We start from the raw sequence: 21392 nt of genomic DNA, 5'->3' as shown, positions 1-21392 counted from the left end.
CCCTTTACCGAAGCAAGCAATTAAAAGTCCATTGTGCGGCCATCTCGCTGACTGCCGAAATATCAACCCTGATGTAGAAGAAATATTGACACGGCCAGGGAGAGTAGTTCATATTGAAGCAGCGTATAACAAGAAGCCGAGGAAAGAAAGTTCACGAAGAAGAAGGAACACGTTGGTTGCGTGGGCGTAGGCTAACGCAAACATAGGAGGAACGCGTATCGGTACAATAAGTTATAACAAATGGCTACCACGGTCGTTCCCTCTTCATTTCTGGTAAAAAGAGCGGAAGGGGCGAGGGAATAGAAGGGAAAGGAAGAGATAGGAGAAGACACGAAGACGATGCCACGCCTGTGCATATAAAAATATCGGTCGACGGTGGGCGTTTAAATAAGCTTCCAGCCACGACTAACGCGAGTCCTCGAAAACGTAAGACGAGAAGAAGGAGCGACGCTTGTCTCCACGTGGAATGAGAAATGATCCGTGAGAGGATATATCGGGTTTTATGGGGGCCGTAAGGAACCGACCGCCACCCCAAAACCTAACCAAAATGAACGACCTGCAATAATATTATTAGTGAACTCTCTTCGAGTACTCTATTGCTCTTCGTCTATCTTCTAAGTAAATAATTCGTAATTACATGGCAGCGTGATCAGATTATAAAAAATTATGGCTGGTAGCGCAACCAGCTTGCATAGTGCCAAATTCAAATCGCTAATTCAACTTCCATAATATTGCATAATAATTTGTTTAATAAAAATATATAAATCGGAAAAGAATTCGTAGCGGACCATGGGATGCAGCTGATAAATCAAGCTACAAGACCCAGGTTATCGGTTGAAATCAATTTTCAAGACGACCCAATACATACGACCATATGTATACATATATCGTTAAGCATATAAATTTTTGAAAATCTAACTTTACGAGATCGGATAAGTTTATGCGCGTACACGTTACTGCCAATAAATTCGAGATCATAATTTCCAGGTCGTGTTCGAAATTTTTGAAATATCACCGTGGATACCATTCGCTCCGTGTTTACTTATGAACAGCATTTACCTGGACGTCAAGTAAATGCATCGTTAGTCGTTTTATGACACCATTATGCAGCACCTTTATGTCCCTTACCTAACATGGAACCATACTCGAGCCCTTTTATGTATCACTAAACTTACATAATTCTTGGAATTTCAATGTAAGGGCTCTCGATACAAGTCTCGAGAGCGAGTATACACCTTTAGATTAGATAGTTTAGAATTCTTCTCGGTTAGAATTTCTAACACATCGAAGCTGGTATTACGAAACACTTTTAATCTAATACCTTGAATGCTACGGGGAATTTAGTGGTCAGATACGTAGTAATTGAACAAGAGTATTTTATTAAAATACAAGGACAGATTAGGGCAATGTGAAGTGGTCATTTCAGATGGATGATTCACATTTAATTCTATACAATTTAAATGATTTGTTAGATTCATTTATTTTTAGACGTTTTATGTATTCAAATTACTATATTCCTAATTTCTAATGGCGGTAAACACCCTAATAATGTGATAACAAAAGATTCTAGTCTGCCTATAAGAAACCATTCACAGACAAATGTATATTACAAGATTTCAAAGAAAGTGAAATTTGTTGAACAGCAAATTTTTCGTTAATAAATAAAAGATGGTACATGTCCATTTTAAAAACATTTGATCCGCTGGAGCGTGGAGAAAGTTGCCATGCCGGCGCATACAATTATATCAAAATGGCTCCCGTTGCAATCGAATCGTCTGATTAACTGCAACGTGTCCCTCTTCTTTTCATGGCAATTATCCAGACACGATTGGTCCACGATTGCGATCGCGTTTTCTCTCAATCTTGATCGACGGTTTTTATTTCCTGGTTACATTGTAGAGCACACCTTGCGCTTTTTACTACATTTGTATCGCTCAACGACGATAAATATCGGGGACACTCGTGTTTACCAATAAATACACCGGAATCGTAATGTCTCCGTATGAAAATTAAAGACACGTTCAGATACCAACATCGTACACCTTGTGCTCCGTTTTTCTACAGATGCCCGCTTTCCTGCGATGTATATGCCATCTTCGCGTTACTTCCTAATTACACGCTGTAAAATTATGTAATGAACCATTAAAGTTTCACACCGGAAGATCGCTACTGCTTCACGTTGAAGAGCGTTGCTTTTAATGGTACGTTGATATTTTTCTGTTTTGATGTTTTTTTTATGAAACCAAAATAAACCCATTTTTTATATGAATTACTAGAAATAAGAGTACAGTATGTTCACCAATACTGTACCACTAAAAATATTTATGAAGATTGTATACTTTAAATATATTTTATATGAGAGGGTTTTAAGGACCATTCAAATAAAAAAAATTAAATTTATTTAGACGAAAAATTAAATTAATAGGGCTCTTTCAAACGTCAGATTGAAATATCAAACCTAAACTAGTTTAACCTCAAGTTCTCCCATGTATAGCTTGAAGTATCAAACGTAACCTAGTCTAATCTCAAGTTTACCCATGTATAGGTTGAAGTATTAAACGTAATCTAGTCTAACCTCCAATTTTTCCATGTATAGGTTGAAGTATCAAACATAACTTAGTCTTACTTCAAGCTCTCCCATGTATAGGTTATAGTATCAAACGTAACATGCTCCAACCTCAAGTTTTACCACGTACAGGTTATAGTATCAAACATAACCTAATCTAACCTCAAATTTTCCTACCTATAGATTGAAGTATCAAACATAACCTAATATCTCCCATATTTTATAATACTAAAGAATATTATTAAGTTCTATGTCAAGTTTTTAACATTTAGTCCATCTCCTAACATCTCATATGTACAACATAAGAAGATGTAAAACACATGTATAATAAAACATATGAAAATATTTTGAAGACGAAAATAAATTACCAAACGTTAGTACCTTTCGTAATAACTCACTAGTTAATAGTGTAAAATTGTATTTTCCCAAGTTAATTTTTCTGGCAATAATTTTCTTTCCTAGCCCACCCAGTACGTACTAATTTTTCTCCATGGTCTAACCACTTGTTCCACTCAAGTATTTGAAATACGGCTACCAGTTAACTTGACGAATCTGCTGCCTGGTACAGCGCGCGTTCACCGTCTAAAAACATCTGTGAAAATTCGTGGTAAACGTGTAGAAAGAAAACACCATAGTTAATGTGGATGCAATAATCGTTAAACCTTCGTCTTTCAAACAGCGCAGCCGTTAGTTGTTTTTCTGTGTAGTTCGCGCCTAGCAACGTGAACGCCTATTTACGAATGAGAACGTCGTTTTGAACAGAACTACTTTACTTTTTCGGATGTCTGCGAGCCGTCACCATGGGCGGGACGTTTATGCTACAGTCTTTTGAGATCCCATAAAACCTGCGAAGGGTTTCATCCTTGAAAAGGCAATAAAAGCCCTCGTGTGTCCGAATGTACCGACAAACGGTGGAACTTTCTGTGCTTCGTTAATGTAGCTATGCAGCTCTCATATATTTTGTCTATGGAATTTGATAAAAAGTTGCAGTTTATTTATAGCAAAATTTTAATATTCGACATTTTAAAATTTCAAATATTTCAAATTTTACATTCGTAATTCTCAAAATTCTATAAATTCTAAATTTTCCAAATTCCAAACTCTCCAAATTCCAAATTTCCCAAATTCCAAATTTTCCAAATTCCAAATTTCCCAAATTCCAGATTCCCCAAATTCCAAACTCCCCAAATTCCAATTTCTCCAAATTCCAATTTCTCTAAATTCCAAACTCCTCAAATTCCAATTTCTCCAAATTCCAAATTTCCCAAATTCCAAACTCCCCAAATTCCAATTTCTCCAAATTCCAAGCTCCCCAAATTCCAAACTCCCCAAATTCCAATTTCTCCAAATTCCAAGCTCCCCAAATTCCAAGCTCCCCAAATTCCAAACTCCCCAAATTCCAATTTCTCCAAATTCCAAGCTCCCCAAATTCCAAACTCCCCAAATTCCAATTTCTCCAAATTCCAAATTACCCAAATTCCAAACTCCCCAAATTCCAAACTCCCCAAATTCCAAACTCCCCAAATTCCAATTTCTCCAAATTCCAAGCTCCCCAAATTCCAAGCTCCCCAAATTCCAAACTCCCCAAATTCCAATTTCTCCAAATTCCAAGCTCCCCAAATTCCAAACTCCCCAAATTCCAATTTCTCCAAATTCCAAATTACCCAAATTCCAAACTCCCCAAATTCCAATTTCTCCAAATTCCAAATTACCCAAATTCCAAACTCCCCAAATTCTAAATTCACCAAATTCCAGATTCCCCAAATAATAATTCCTCAGATACAATATACCCCGAATTCCAAATTCCCCAAATTTCCAATTTTCAAAATTCCAAATTCCAAAATACCAAATTCTGAAATTCCAATTTCCCAAATCACAGATCCATAAGTTTCCAAACCTTGAATATTTCAAATTTCAACAAATCACCCAATAGTAATTAAAGCAATTTGTAATATTTCCGAAGAAAATATAGTTAAAAAATGACATATATTATCAGACCAAGAATATAACGTAATACTTCCGTTGTCTTCAAGAATATCTTACTCTCGGCTTTCTGTCCTTCCTTTGTTCCAACGGTTTGTTCTCGAATCAACGAAAGTAAATCCTGCCGATCCTTGCAAAGCTCGTGATCCTTCGACCAATAGGAGTTCCATGGTCACCTTTTGTTCCCTTCGCTTTGTCAGAATGTATCCAGGCTGTTTAACCGCGTTCTACCACGACTTCCACTCTCGTCTTCCGTTGTTTTATTTTCTCGACTGCTCCTCAGACCCCATGGTCAACCCATGACTGAAATTGCTGTTCGATCGGTTTCCGAAACTTTTTACGACTTTGTCACACTTTCGCGTCCTTTGACAGAGAAAACTCAATTTTCAACAGGATTTCAAGCTCCGAAAGCACGTTTTACCTCCAGAAATCTCTTCCGATGGCTCTTTCGATCCTCCTTTCATTCCAAGCTGTTTTGTAGCGTTTACCGGAAACTGTTCCTAGAAATCCACCGGAGAATTCGGACGTCTGTTTCGAGAAAGAAGAAATCATCAAAGACTCAACAATTTATTTGACCACTCGACGGGTCTCGGTGGAGAAACAAACGCTCTTTGAACCGTTTCCCTTTTCGCGCCTCTGTCCTTGAGAGACCCGAGGGAACATGCGACTTCCGTTGTCGACCATCGATCGGAAGCTTGATTTGAATTTTTAATGGTTGCCAGTTCATTGACGGTGTTTACAGAGGTATGGTTAGTGTCTACCGTCAAGATCACACTCCGTAAAACACGCCATTAACAGCGAAATCTAATGGACACTCGAAGTAAAATTATAAATAAAACAGAAAGATAAATGGAAGGTTTGATGGTTTGATGCAGACTTATTCTTAAATTGAAACTGAAAAAAGAGGAATAATTTATCAAAGCAATCTTAATGTACCTGTAACATTTTTTGTGAACGAAAGAATATTAAAAATCTCTACAAATAACGTCCATTCACAAGCCAAATACGATTTCATTTGTATTCGTTCAGAAAGAGTTTTATCAAAACCAATGACCCAAGCATTGTGATGTCTCGCTTTATAATCACCGGCATCGTTGTGGCGCTCACAATGCAAGTTTTGACAACAGTTTGGCGTCGGCAACGTTTGAATAGCGAATTCTTCGACAGTCGAATCATTCCAGGCCGAGAATACCTTTCGTTCGAAAAGGTGCAGCGGCGTCGAGACGTTTGTCGTCGTCGTCGCAGAATGCACTCTGATCCGAGGGCACCGACTTGCAACACTATAAATAGTGAGTCAGTGTTAGCCGCGTTCGGCTATTACTGGAAACGTCTCGGTAGCGGTTTTCCCTCGATTTTCTCTGTTTATGGCGAAAAACCATCGCGACGCGTTTTCTTTGACGGTCAGGGCCCGGTGGGCGTATGTATACCGAGACGACTCACGAAAATAGACGGTGATACTTGAATCTCGGTTTTCCACCGAATCGATCTATTAATAAGCGAAACGATATTTCGGAATGTCTGAGTGATCTTATTTGCGCGAGAAACGGAAAGTTCATTTTTGGTTTCTTTTATTTTTCGATGGTGAAGACGTATGTTTTGTATTAGTTTGATACAGTGTTGCAGAAAATGAAATTTTGTAGTGTTGCAGACAATTTTTGTAGTAATTTTAGGGGTGGCAGAATTTTCACGGTCTCTAAAAAATTTCAAAATTTGAGGATTTAGTAACATTCTACAACCAGTAAAATCCGAATATATTTCCCTAAAACCATGCACCATTTTCTTCATCGTCAAGAAAGCAAGACAAGGAATACCGATCCCGATTGGACGTTTCAGATTTAGAGCCGGATAAACTTGATCCACGACGTCAAATAAAATCTAGGATTAAAAATATCCCGATGTAACTCTCAACAATCGATCGTTATACGTCTGCTTAGGGGAGAGTCGAAATAAACGAAATCCATTTTGATACACCCTGGTCTCTTCCCCTGTTCTGCGATCACTAAATAAAACGGTGAAAGGAAAATATTGACAGGCCCATCCTACAGCAGGATCCACGTGTCCATCACATGGTCGTTTCCCACGCATAAGAACGCGTCAAACCGTGTGCAGATAAATCAGTGATACGAAAATATCAGATGGTTGCTGTCTTTAGAAAGGACACCCACGATTTCACCGAACTTTTATTTTCATCGCTGTTATAACTCTGACGTTTTCGAGATAAAATTGACTCTGCATAGTTTTTGATTCTATATTGGTTCATTGTTGAAATTGTATCGTGATTTGATGACATAAAAGTGTTGTAAAATAGTGTTTATGCTACAGCAATTTAAAGTTTAAGGTTTGATGGAAATGGCTGCATAGTCGCTTTGCAAATATTCTTAATACAAAATGGCGGATGGTTACTTCACATTTAATAATTATAGATATGTAAACGCGAAATTGTAATATAATTTGATGACATAAAAGTTGGACAAAATAATCATTGTAATATATCGATTTAAAGGTTAAGGTACAAAGAAAATGACTGTGTAATCGCTTTATCGAGTTCTTTGTACTAAAACTACTTTTTTGTCTGAGATTCGTTAAGTTGTCCAACGTGTCCGATATAAAACATCCCTGCTGCTGTCGCTCTGATACTAAATCTCTCATTTTTCGCTGTCGAAATCGTTAGGGGAAAGTCTAATCGGTGGAACCTATGGTTCTCGGCGAGAAAGAACCCGTCTATATTTAAACTGGTGGGCCACGATGATTGGGATGCGTGGAAATGCCATGGGACGTGCTTAACGAGCGGAAGCACGTTGCAGCTGCAGTTGCGGTGAAAAGGAATTGTACAGTAAAGCTACTTTATCTTTTTACTCGACGTGTTCTTCGAAATATTATTATTTCTATCGGTATCATTCACGAATCCGTTATTCATCAATTTAATATTTTTATTCGTTCAACTTTTAATTTTTTACTTTTTCAATCGTGTTTTACATAATCAGATAAGGTAGCAATAATTAATGAATATAGGATGCTGACATTATTGAAACTTTCGTTGAAATATATTAATAATTTAGACTGTTTCTGTGTAACATACAAAACATACATTAATATCACACACATTAGTATCACATATAATTAGTTCATAAACGATATTTGAATATACACATGTGAATATGTATATTTACATCTACGCGTTCCCAGAAACAATTCAGATCGACACAATTTTTACTAGATGCAGTTCTATACTTTCCATTCTGGCACAATGAAACGATTCGAAGGTATTGAATCTACATAGGAAGCGTTTCACGGATCCAATGTTTTATCGATTAGGCTGAATGATGTAGTATCTGGCCGTTGGCAATAACGTGAGCAAACATCGCGGTTTCCAATTATCGGTTCGCACAATAAGAACGGGTGTGGTCGATTAAAAGTTTATCGAACGTCGACACAGCGGGAGGGCTTCTCTGTATCCTAACCTGGAAAGTCGAAACATTCGACTGCGAAAGTATGTTTATACTCGATGAGAAACAATAGGGTAATAGCGTAAAATCAACAGTTTGTGGAGTTATGATTTATTCAACATTTCTAATAATTAATGTTTGAAGAAAACAATTTTATGCTCAGTTTGATTCGTGACCAGATTGTGCTATTACTTATCTACATCCTATCTTATATTTATAAATAATTGACATTTCTTAGACACTTTACAATCTTTAGATTGTGAAATATTTGAAAATTGTTCGAAATGTTCAAATTAGAAAAATTAGAAATAAAATGAAATTGTAGAAATTTCGATCTTCCGTCACTACAATGAAATTTTCCAACCCTACAATTCCGTCCAGCAAGATGTCACATTCTTTCCGGTCGATGCATAAAAATATATGAATATTATAAGATAATCTGATTGAATCATGAGAAATGAAGTTAGGATGCGCTTTTAAAAGTTTCATAACTGAAAGCTCAGCTGTCTCATTCATCACCGTATATCAGGAAAGGAATCATACCGCAGACTTACTCGTCATATTTCGGCAACGTTGACGCCGTTCCAACTGGAACGAGATGGATGAGCAAGAAGAAAAATGTTAATTTTTCTTGCTGGCAGTCGTACAAAATTGCAAATGTGGCTTTTGCGGTTGCTGGCAACGACGGAATGTCATATCGTGACGTTAACCCTTGAACGGCTCATACTCGTACAAAATTCTACAAATTTCGCTATAATTCCAGTAAAATGCACAACATATAATTTTTGTTTGAAAAATGTATAATGAAAAGCAGATATAAATATTTTAGTTTCTGAATTTGCAAATTTCTCAACTTTCAAATTGCTGAGTTACTTATTACTGACTTGATGTCATGAAGTTAATTTTCCAAATGGATTTTCAAATTAATTTTCAAAATGAAACGAAAAGGTTTAATTTTTGTTGCACTGTAGAATACTAGTATTTATTGTATACATTACATGTTCATCCATTTGTCTAATAATCATATATTGATTGCTATATAATAATTAGATCATATATTATATCATATATTATACATATATCATACTTGTCCTTCAAATATCTAACCTTGCAATATTTAAAAATTATCCACAAAAAAATTTCAATACATTTTAACGTAAATATTATACAATATTTTAAATAACAAAATTTTTATATAATACTATAACTTTCACATTCGATTGTCCTAGATTCAATCAATACAGTTTCAATAACCAGAAATTGATTCTCGTTCTATCAATTTCCTCGATTATTCACTGGTGTCAGAATAACAGTGTGTAATTTTGTCCCGTGACAGTATTAACCGGTTTTGCGAACTTTGTAAAATAATTAACGAGTCTAATTACCGCGGTAATGGATCCTTTGTTATGTCTCCAACCAGGGAACTGCAATTATGCTTCTCTTCGCTCTTTGCTCTTTGTCGACGCTCGCTGATTTATGCGACTTTATGAATCTATTCGCGCGTATGGAAATTAATGTATAATTGTGAATAATTGTTCCTGTTTTCGAGCTACAGTGGTTAATGGCGTTTTTGTTGATGCGCAGTTTGCGGATAATGACTTTCAACAGCAAACTTGTAGGCTGTACGCTACCGTGAAATCGAATTACTTCTATCACTTTTGCTTCGTGCTATTTCTTTATACTATTCAACGTTTGCTACTATATTTTTGTATCTAATCAAGTAATTTCAAAATATAGTTTAACACTTGTATACGTAATCACTTTTAAATTCACTTTTTTTAACATCTGAACATTAACTTTGCAATACTAATTTTTAATGTATCAACAAAAATTATTTTATTCGAAGAAATAATACTAGATACTAAAATAATTATAAAAATAAAGTACTAACAAAATAATACTGACAATGAAATACTAATAAAATAATGTTACCAATGAAATACAAATAATAAAATACTATCTTAAATAAAATTAGAACCTTCAAAAACGCTAATGAACTTCAGATACGTAATTAAATGATAGGTGTTTGGTTACAAAATCTGGTGTTGCGGTTCATGATCGATTCGTCCAGCGAACATAAAAGTCTGGAACGTACAATTATTGTTTTAATTCGAAAGAAACACGCAATACGTTTATCGAGACCGTGCAGATAATCAACATCCTGTTCGCTCGTCAGCGCGTCAAAGTTTGTCATCGACCATGAAAAAGCACGACGTCGATGGCGTCTGTCCGTCGAACCCCTTGCACTTTTTTTTCTTTGTCTTTTTTCCGAGCTCTACACACACGCGCAAAGAAAAATCATTGGCCATAGACCTTTGTGTTCCCGGTTTATTCTTCGCGTCACCGTTCGATTTTCTCCTCTTTTTCATCGCGAACTGAACGAGACGTTGACGGAGGCGACAAAGAACGATCGGAAAAACGTTGTCAATCTGAACAATGTGTCGTTAATTGAATCGTGCGGGAAGAAATTCTCGACGAGATAATAAACCTCTGCGTTTTTTGAACGACTCTTTTTTAACGAGATACACGCGTTTATTGTTTCTACTTGTGCAGTTGTGTATTTGTTCAGTGATATAAGTTTTCGTGGCGAATACATTTTATGAAATAATTTTGTCGAGAATTACGAAATTATAGATTATTTATTATTTCATTTTAGTTAGATTCTTACGAAGTGATTTCGAAATATAGAAAGACGTGATTTCATGACATAAAAGTATTGTAAAAGCACTTGTGATATATCAATTTTCAGTATAGAGCTTGTAGAAAATAATTATGTAAATACTTCATTGATATTCTTAATACAAAATAGCTGCTGTTTGATTAAAGTAAATATTCATCGATTTGAAAATAAGGAAAATTTGAAATGATTTCATGACATAAAAGTATCACAAAATAGCACTTGTGATATGTCAATTTTTAGTTGAGAGTTTGCAGAAAATAGCTGATGGTTGATGGTTAATCACATTACGCAATTATGGTTTTGTAAACAAAATGTTATTGCATGTCGCACCTACTGAAAATTGAAACCAAAATGAGATAAGTGGATCAATCAGGGAGACCACAGAATTGGCCAGAATTCGTTTACTATCAGGCAGAATCGTTGTAACGGATCAATTAATTCAGAAAGGTATGCACGCGTGTGTGTAATCGATTACATGCGCCACTATGCTTTTCGAGTTTACCAGCGGTGTTTCAAACGGAATTAATAAATAGCTCTTTCATTGACTTTTTTTTTATTTTTCTAGCACCTGTTTTTTTTCTGTAGTACATTCTCAAATATTTCAAATTTTCTACATATGAATTTCTGAAATTCCAATTTTCAAATTTCCAGATTTATGAATTGAAAATGAAAATAAAATGCATAAAATACATTCAGTACTACATATCAAAATTTCTATGCGTGTTAATCAATGAATAATTATATTTTCACGTTTGTTTCAGGTAAGTGTCTGCTGTGTATTCTGAATTACGAGATTAAGAGTGATTCAATCTGCAGGTAAATTAAATATCAATTCATGTATATCGAAATTGCACGAAATTTAATTTCATACGTAATAAAATTTCTTATTACAAAATACAATAAGTATATTATATTAGAGAATAATTATATTATTATATTAGAAGAATTAAAAAGAAGAATTAGAGAAGAATTTCAAAATGAAATTTCTTGCAATTTCTGTCCTCTATCAAATTCTGTTTCAACCATAAAACGACCCAGTGTGACCGCACAACTCATTTGTCGATTAACAAATAAAAGTAACTAACTAAAGTTCATATATTTTCCTAAACCTCCAGCTATGAATCAGAATTAGACCAAAAGCTTTTAGACCAATGTACGTGCTTCAGCATCTTGGCAATGTTAAAAGAGTGTCCATTAGCGTTATTAAGGGTGGTTTTCATCGTGCACTAGCTCATCGTGTTGAAAGTTATAGAATCATGGTACGAATTATTAAAATTAAATTCCACATATCAAATCGTATTCTCAAGATACAAAACGAATGAATGACCGCAGCTTATCGTTTCACGGCTATCTGGATACTAATACTAGGCTGGACAGGTACTGATGTCAACCCATGAGTTGGCTCGTTGACCCAAAAGTAAAAGACGGTCTATAGCTTGTTTTTAACCTAATTGGTGTGAGATCGCTCGAGATGATTGTAGTTACGGCGAATATAAAGGGCGATAGACATCCATTTTTCTATTCTGACCTATTTGGGGACGTAGTGATTTGAAGATGTTCTGATAGGGGGATGTAGGAATTTGGAAATGGAGAGATTTTTGGATGTACCAATTTGGGAATGTAGGAATTTGGGAATGGAGAAATTTCGGGATGGTGGAATTTGGAAATGTCGGAATTTGGGTATATAGAAATTTGGAGATGTGCCGATTTGAGGGTGTAGCGATTTGGAAATGTACCGATTTGAGGATGTAGGAATTAGGGAATGGAGGAATTCGGGGATGTAGAAATTTGGGAATTGAGAAATTTGGGGATGTGCCGATTTGGAGATGCACTGATTTAGGAGTGCACCGATTTGGGGGTGCACCGACTTAGGAATGGAGGAATATGGGGATGTAGAAATTTGGTAATTGAAAAATTTGGGGATGTGCCGATTTGTGGATGCACCGATTTGGGGATGCACTGATTCGGGGCGCACCGACTTTGGAATGGAGGAATATGGGGATGCAGAAATTTGGAAATTGAAAAATTTGGGGGTGTGCCGATTTGGGGATGCACCGATTTGGGGATGCACCGATTTGGGGATACACCGATTTGGGGATGCACCGATTTGGGGGTGCACCGATTTGGGAATGATGGAATATGGGAATGTAGAAATTTGGGAATTGAAAAATTTGGAGATATGCCGATTTGATGGTGTACCGATTTGGGAATGGTAGAATGTGAGGATGTAGAAATTTGGGAATGTGTCGATTTGGGAATACACCGATTTGGGGATGTACCGACTTGGGAATGGATGGATTTGCAGATGTAGAGATTTGAAAATGTAGATATTCGGAATGGTAGGAATTTGCAAATGCAAAAATTCGAAAGCGTATAAATTTGGAAATACAGGAATTCGAAAGTGTAGAGATTCAGAAATATAAGAATTCTATTCTGACCAATTATGCCGTATCTCTTCCAAGCACCTAGATCTGCCTCACGCGCCAACTCATGGTTTGACATCAGTAGCGTCGCACGTTCTCAAAGCAGTCTCGCGTCGAGAATCGAAAGCTGTCGATATTGTCCGACAATGGCACGAAAGTTTCTCAAGAACGCGAAAGTGGTATCTTCTTATACTCCCGTTTTAAGGGCTCTTTTTCCATGCCGCTATTTTCTGTCGCTTCTTATCAGCACGATACCGTTTTATGATGTTTCTTGGACGACAGACATTATTGAGCTTCCTAAAAAGAGGAAAGTGTCCCGAGCTCGGTAGCGTGAAATAAGTTTCTTTGTATCGAGAAATCTCTTTGAAAGTAAAATGAACGGTGAACACCATTGAATTGAAAAGTTTTCCGGGGGATCTCTGTGAAGTTTTCTGAAGCATAAAAATTTATCAGGAAGAGTTCTTTAATGTATAAGTTTATTAATGTGTTCTTTAATGTTTTATTAATAACGGAAGGAGAACGGTACATAGAAATGTTTCTTCGAAGCTTTTAAATTTCTAAATTTTTATGTTTGCAAATTAATAAATCTGCACGTGTATAATTCTATAAATCCATAAATTTGTATAATCAGAAATCTACAAATCTGTAAATTTGAAAACGTCATTTTATAAAAAATACAAACTATACTCACAATAAAATACCTACACATTACTTCTTTCACGCTCCAAAGAAAGTAAAAAAGCTGAAAACACTCAAACATCGATTTATCAAAGAAAATCCTGTCAATGGATATCCGTGTACGTGCGATAAGACGCGTTCGAAGATCAGTTTTCGTTTTATCGGAAGTGTGACGGCGTAAAATCCGGAACAAACGTTTCGTTGTTTTGCGGAAGAGACGTGATAATGCCGAGTAAACAGTCCCGAACGATAGCATTCTAACTGAGAAGGAACATTCTCGTCCGCGCACGAAAATTTTGTAGAAAACCGTAGTGTAGGATATGAGGATGAAAGAGGAAAACAAAAATATATTTAATAGAAAAATTGATTTATTTAAGAACACGCAGAAAAGAGGACAATATTTCGAGGCACTGTTTTCCGAGACTCCCTTGAGGAGCGCAAAACATCCACAGAATTTTGCAGAATATAACGCGTTTTCGTCAAGACAAAAGATTATCGTTCACACGGTGACGAACCATGTCATTTTTATAACGATTATTTTATGGAAAAAACTACAGGTTATATGTAAAAATCCTACGATAGTATTGTAACAAATTTTTGCTTGTGAAACATCATAAACATGTAAACTTGTGAGAGAATTTTGTTTAAGCCAGTTGCATTAGAGTGTCTGGCGACCCTTTCGTATAGATACGTCACTGTCAAAGGGTGGTGACAATTAATCATAGCCGCATACACCCCCGTGAATAAGGGAAGTCGATTTCGGACTGACAAGAAATATTAGGGTGGCAGTTTTAACGGCTAAATTCAAGCTAATTCGTCAATCGATTGACGGGGCAATTCTTGTCACATGATTCGGCAAAAGGGTGGCCTTTGAAGGTAACCAAACTTGAGCATTAGAGAAATTCAGGTTTTTATAGTTTGGAGATTTTGTGAATTTTATAATAAGGATTTGTGAGGGTTGAAATTTGGGATTTTGTGAATTTTAGAATATAGGGATTTCAAGCTTTTGGGATCTTGGAAATTTTAAATCTTAGCAATTTTGGGATTTTGGGAAGTTTAGAATATGGTGATTTAGACATTTTGAAATTTAGAAATTTTAGAAGTTTAAAAATTTTCTAAACTTGAGAACTAAAGATTTTTAAATTTATATATTTATTTTAAGAATAATCAGAAGTAATGTTCTCTACATATATCAAAGCGATAATTTAGCAGCGTCTGTACCATTTTAATTTAAGGCCTCGTGAAATTTCTGCGGGTGCCCTCGTCGGATAGGGGAGCCAGTTTACAAACAAGTCGGTTGTCATTAGGGTGGCTGTTTTAGGGACTAAACACGGGGTCTAATTTGCCGTTTATCCAGCAGGATGTTCCTCGTTCCCTCGAAGAATCGCACGATCCGCACAGCGTTGTATTCGGGCGGCAAACTTTAAAGCAACGCTATTTCCGGCCAGAACGTTCTTGCAAATGTGTGATAGCTATTATCTACTTCGCTATGTATTTAGAATAGATACATTGTCGGTTATTTGAACACTTTGCAGCAGCTGTCTACAAAATACTAAACAGATACTTGTATAGTGTACAAAGAGAAACATTTATGGAAAATGATTTCTGAAATAAGCTATGTGTTGATAGTCAGTAATTTTGCTGACGTATAACGATAATGGTAATAAATTGATATTATTAATTGCTTAAACGTATCTTGTTATTTTATCAGTTAGATATATTTGATTTTGTTTATACTTCGAGTGAAATGTTACGTAAGTTTGTCATTGCAATCTGTTTTAGATGGATTATATCCAATTAGACCTAATTTGATATAAGTTCTATTTGAGACATTCGTAGCGAACCTAACCTAACTTCATCGTACGAATGAGTATATTTATTTTTGTTTCACCTTCAAACACAACCCAAATTACGTATCATTCAAATTTATTTATGCTTATCTCATATCTAATCTGACCCAATTTCAAGTAAAAACAAATGATAAAATTATGTATCAGGTTACTTCCATCAGTCATTCATTTCAACGATATGATATTACGTATCTTGATACGTATCAAATCATTAATAATATTTGGATATTGGATATTATTGATATTAGCGTCTCTACTGTGAGAGGTACAGATGTCAACCTATGAGTTGGCGCGTGATCGACACAGAGTAAAAGAATGACGTGGCGATTTGGGAATGTAGAAATTTGGGGATATAGGGATTTGGGTATGTCAGAATTTGGCAATGGAGGGATTTGGGGACGTAGGAATTTGGGAATGTGGGAATTTGGGGATATAGGGATTTGGATATGTCAGAATTTGGTAATGAAGGGATTTGGGGATATAGCGATTTGGGCACGTAAGAATTTGGGAATGGAGAGATTTGGAAATGTAGCAATTTGGGGACATAGGGATTTGGGGATATACCGATTTGGGGACGTAGGGATTTGGGGATATACCGATTTGGGTATGTAAGAATTTGGCAATGGAGGGATTTGGGGACGTAGGAATTTGGGAATGTAGGAATTTGGGGATATAGGGATTTGGGTATGTCAGAATTTGGCAATGGAGGGACTTGGGGACGTAGGAATTTGGGGATATAGCGATTTGGGCACGTGAGAATTTGGGAATGGAGAGATTTGGAGGTGTAGCAATTTGGGAATATAAGGATTTGGGGATATACCGATTTGGGTATGTCAGAATTTGGGAATGGAGGGATTTGAGGATGTTGAGATTCGGAACTGTAGGTATTCGAGACTTGTAGGAATTCGAACATGTAGAAATTTAGGAATGCAGGGATTCGGAAGTGTAGAAGTTTGATAATATAAGGATTTGAAAATGTAAGAATTCAGAAGTGTAGAGATTCAGGAATATAGGGATCCTACTCTATCCAATTGAAACCATAACTTTTCTAAACATCTCGTTCACGCGCCAACTCATGGGTTCACATCAGTAGATGATGGTCTAAAATTGGTGCTAAAATGCATTTATAATTAATAAACAGTGTTTTGGAGAACGCAAATTACATTGTCATTATGTACTATCGTTTGCAAGTCAAACAAACGTTTGATTATTCGATTGTCACCTGTTTTGGAAGGACAATAATTGTAGAGTGTATTGAACAGTTAGTGGAATGCATTGTTTTGCTGTTACGCGTTTCCGATGTTCTCCGTGGGAACAAAAATCAATATGCTACTATCAATACTAATTAATATTCAATTATGTTAATATCATCTATTTTATATTGTACATGTTCAACTTGTATTATATTTCATTTTTTTCAAAATCAAATTTACTTTAGTATTTACATTAAACTCTGTATTAAAAATGCAATAATATTGTTACACGCATTAAAACCTGCAATAACTCTGCGAAAAATGTTATCGATATCGTAACAGAAACATGCAAGTGTCGAATGCATTTTCGTGAACCGGATATGCACGCACGCGGCAGAGGATGTTTATTCTTTCTTCTCGCCTCGCAGACGTTGAATATTTCTCTTCGTCCTCGAATTCGACAGTCGTAAAGGCACCTCTACGCGATTTAAATCTCTCGCATATCGACGCAGACTCGTTCGAAATTCCGTCAACGAATTTTCGATTTGCCTGCAGCTGACTGACGATCGCCCTTGGATAAGGGAATCCACCGAGAAAATAAAATGCTCACCAGTTGCGATTTTCTCGAGCGTGACAATTTTGCCTTTAACAAGATCGATCCTTATGATTGTGCAGCAGGTGTTCGGGCAAATATTTTTTTACAGATATCTCCTCGAATCAGGCGATTTCAAGTGTTAGTTGCACATTTCTTATATAATAAATTTCCAACCTCTTCTTATTTTGTGCAATACTATATTTTGTAAATTATCTAATTTTATTTCCGTACTTTCGAATTATTTTGCAAATTTAATCAATTGAAATATCAATCAGTTTCTCAAATTTTTAACCTGTATAAATTTCCAAATTACCGAATGTGTACATTTGAAAATTAAGGAATTTGAACTTAATGCAGTTTAGAACTATGTAACATTCAAACTACGTGCAATTAAACATTTAAACGAAATAATTAGCAGCACCGAAACAAAGACAGTAAACAACAGTATTCAGAGTACTCCAACTAACGGTGCTCGTGAAGCTGCAGAATGAGAATGAACTCGTTTGTAACAATTTTATCTTTTCTAGTACCTCCACTTTGTATCCTCTCAATGTCACTTTGCAACAATTTGTTGAAACTCCTAAAAACTTACAATTGCTCTCTTAACAATGAGATAGAAATCATTGTAAATAGAACTCCAACGGACCCATTGTAAAATCGCATGGCTTTTATTCGTTCTCTGTCTACCATAGTCACTTACCAAGGTATATATAAAATTCTGTCGTCGTGATGGTATAATAGCAATTTTTACGGAGCGAAACGGACATGTCTTGGTGTACTTGTTCTCGAGTCAGAATTAAACTTACTTCTTGGAGAAGAAAGAGACGGTGTCTCCATGGCAAATCGGTAGCCTCAGCAACGAGGCTATAATTATATTTGCCTGTACGTTTCTGAGATTTCTGCTGGACGTTTTCCGAGGAACGCAAGCCTTGCCGCATACGCAGACGCTTCGAAATAGACAAATCGATCGAACATGGCGAGATTCAAATTTCGAGGAATCGAACGTCGATCGGGAATAATTTATGGCTTGCGATGTTCCGCATTCGGATTTTCATTAAATTGGATTTGGGATTGTGAGATGTTCACTCTTGGTTTCGCAGATTTTCGATCTGGTTTTTGGACTTTAAAGCCTTAGAATTTTGGGTTTCTGGGTTTTTAGGAGTAGGTGCTTGTGACATTAGGTTTTTGGGTTTTTGAGTTTTCGGATTTTCGGGTTTTCGGATTTTTGAGTTTTTGGATTTTTTGGTTCTTGGGTTTCTGGGTTTCCAGGAGTAGGTGCTTGTGACATTAGGATTTTGGGTTTTTGGGTTTTTGGGTTTTTGGATTTTTGGATTTTTGGATTTTCAGGTTTTTGAGTTTTTGGCTTTTTGGCTTTTTGGCCTTTTGGCCTTTTGACTTTTTGGGTTTTTGGATTTTTGGGTTTTTGGATTTTTGGGTTTTTGGGTTTCTCGGATTCTGGGTCTCTGGGTTTTTAGGTTCTTTGGTTTTGGGGTTTTTAAATTTTTTAATTTTTGGGTTTCTAGGTTTTTGGTTTTTGGGGTTTGGATTGTTGGATTTTTGGAATTTGCTCTTCTGAGTTTTTTGAATTTTCGGGATCTTGGATTTTAGATTTTGGATTCAGTTGTTTTTATTTTGAATTGTTTAGATTTTTAGAATTAGACATTTTTGGGATGTTTAACCATTAACAGCATTGAATACATCTTGCACATTTGCTATCATATCGAAATTGCGTACACAATAATCACGATCATGCAACTTTATCATTTTTACTATTTCTGTGTTCCAAAGCTCCGAAAGAATAACTTTCATACCACTAATTTAAAACACTCCATAAAACTATACAGATAAAACTCTCTGCAAATAACAATCTGCAAAAGAATTGTACAGTGGCATTCACATATCACGAAAAAGTGTACGTATTTTATTTATATTTCGCTTGCGGCATTCAGTTGTAATGAAAAGCAAATGAATCGTTCGAATGTGAAAACGTTGAACGTAATATTTCGAATTTATTTGCAGCGAAGAGAAACGTTTGATGGTGAATTTTCAGGAGATCCAGTCGGGGATCTGACGTTACCTAAACTCTAATTGGGGTTGAACCGCAACCGGTGGTGAGATTATATGGTATGAGGTCGCTGTACACACGCCAATAGATAGTTCTATAGATCGCGTTTCCACGTTGCGACGATAATGGAAGCCAAAGAGACGCTTGTTAGGACGAGCTTTAAGCGAAGTGCATACCCTCGAGTGTGTTTGAACCTACCGAGCCAATCGGCTCATTTGTCGTGGCTTTAGATTCCCTGTAAACACGGATGCAAGTGAAGCTTGCAAAACGCATTAACACTTTGATTACCGCGTCGTCCATATTTCAGTGACATGAAATTTCACTGGAATTTGATATCTACTCTTTCATAAAGGATAATTATAAATAACTCTATCAGATGTGACCATTTGCAGGAGATGAGATTACTTTCGAGCTCTGGATATAATTGAAATAACGTAATAAATTCGATGGATGTAAAATTTCAGTGGAATTTAATATCTACTGCATCGTGACAGATAATTATAAATAACTTCATCAGCTAGTTAGATGTGATCATTTGTAAAAACTAGATATCATTGAAATAGCGTAATAATTCGCTGGATGTAAAATTTCAGTCGAATTTAATATCTACTGCATCATGACAGATAATTAAAAATAACTTCATCAGATAGTTAGATATGATCGTTTGTAAAAACTAGATGTCATTAAAATAACGTAATAAATAAATATAACGTGATATGTATTAAACATATCTGTCTTGTAGGAAAAATACTCAACAACTTTTTTAACAGAATTAAATTATATTTTATACTGCTGTATACGATAGGCATATCAATTTTTGCTATTTGTGTTAGAAAGGAATAAAAGCTAAATTTATGTTTGATGGAAAGTGATAAAAGTCGGATTATAAGAGGATAGAATTTCAAATTCATACACGATGCGTACTATGAATTATGTTAAAGATTTTTACTTGATTTTTTAAAAGCTCCAAACGTTCGATATTCGAAAACTCACGTATCAGATAACATTGCAAATAAATGATAAAAGTTTCATTTTTTTACTCACAGATGCATATAAAAATATTAGAATATAAAAAGATGAATAAATTACTGATAATTAACTACTAAAATAATTAATAATAAAGGAAATTGCTAATTAAATTAATACGAGAGTGACTTTTACCGATAATTGGCTTTTTCCCCAGTTATTGGCAAGAGATAATTTTTCCTACGTACACGAGATTAATATAATATAGAAATAATTTTCGACGCCGGAAGAGCATCGTCAGCCATTAAGGTGTTAATATTATATTAATTATGCCACGTAGCAAGCGGAAAACTGAAATTAAAATAAAACGGTACGATCGTTTCCTGTATAATTGCAATTACACCGTGTCGTACTACACTCGTTTCCACCGTAGCAGTGAACAAGTTAAATGTCAATTAATTGCATTAACAGCAATTATTTACAAAGTATGTTGTGAATAATTACAGTTATCCAAGATGCAATCGTTTCGCTTTACAATTTAAGCTCCTCGTTAATTACTGTTACATTAATGATACTTGAGATTTCCTTTTAATTCAGTTTCCTTTATCTATACGATCTTAATGGATTCATTATACTAATCACTGCTGTCACTGGTAATTATCGATACGAAATGTGAAATTTTGTTGAATCGTCGCTGTTGTATTATATCGTCACTGTACCATAAAAATAATCAGTTGAAAAATTAATGGAATAATACAAATATATTAATGACACTGGGTATGTAGAGATTTGGAGGTTTAGGAATTTGGAAATATTCAGTTTTTGGGGTATTTGGAGGGATTTGAGGATATAGGAATTTTAAAACATAATGATAGGGGATGCAAGGATCCGAAATGAAGAAATCTATACCTTTGAGAACTTCATATTAACCAAATTACAAAATTATA

General features: G+C 35.6%; 1 protein-coding gene across 3 annotated transcripts in view; it reads left to right on the top strand.

Moving 5' to 3' along the window:
- Positions 1-21392, top strand: part of LOC100877198 (uncharacterized) — a 187821-nt gene that overhangs the window by 121179 nt on the left and 45250 nt on the right. Inside the window, exon 1 of one of the 3 annotated variants that reach the window (XM_012280698.2) lies at positions 11471-11491. The exons of the other annotated variants lie outside the window; for them this stretch is intronic. The gene's annotated coding sequence lies outside the window, so the exon portion shown is untranslated. Of the gene's footprint in view, positions 1-11470; positions 11492-21392 lie in introns of those variants that run through there. 3 annotated transcript variants of the gene reach the window in all.

This window comes from Megachile rotundata, chromosome 1, assembly GCF_050947335.1.
Source record: "Megachile rotundata isolate GNS110a chromosome 1, iyMegRotu1, whole genome shotgun sequence".
NCBI lineage: Eukaryota > Metazoa > Arthropoda > Insecta > Hymenoptera > Megachilidae > Megachile > Megachile rotundata.
The sequence above is the reverse complement of the archived record's forward strand: the minus strand, read 5'-3'. Positions and strand labels throughout refer to the sequence as shown.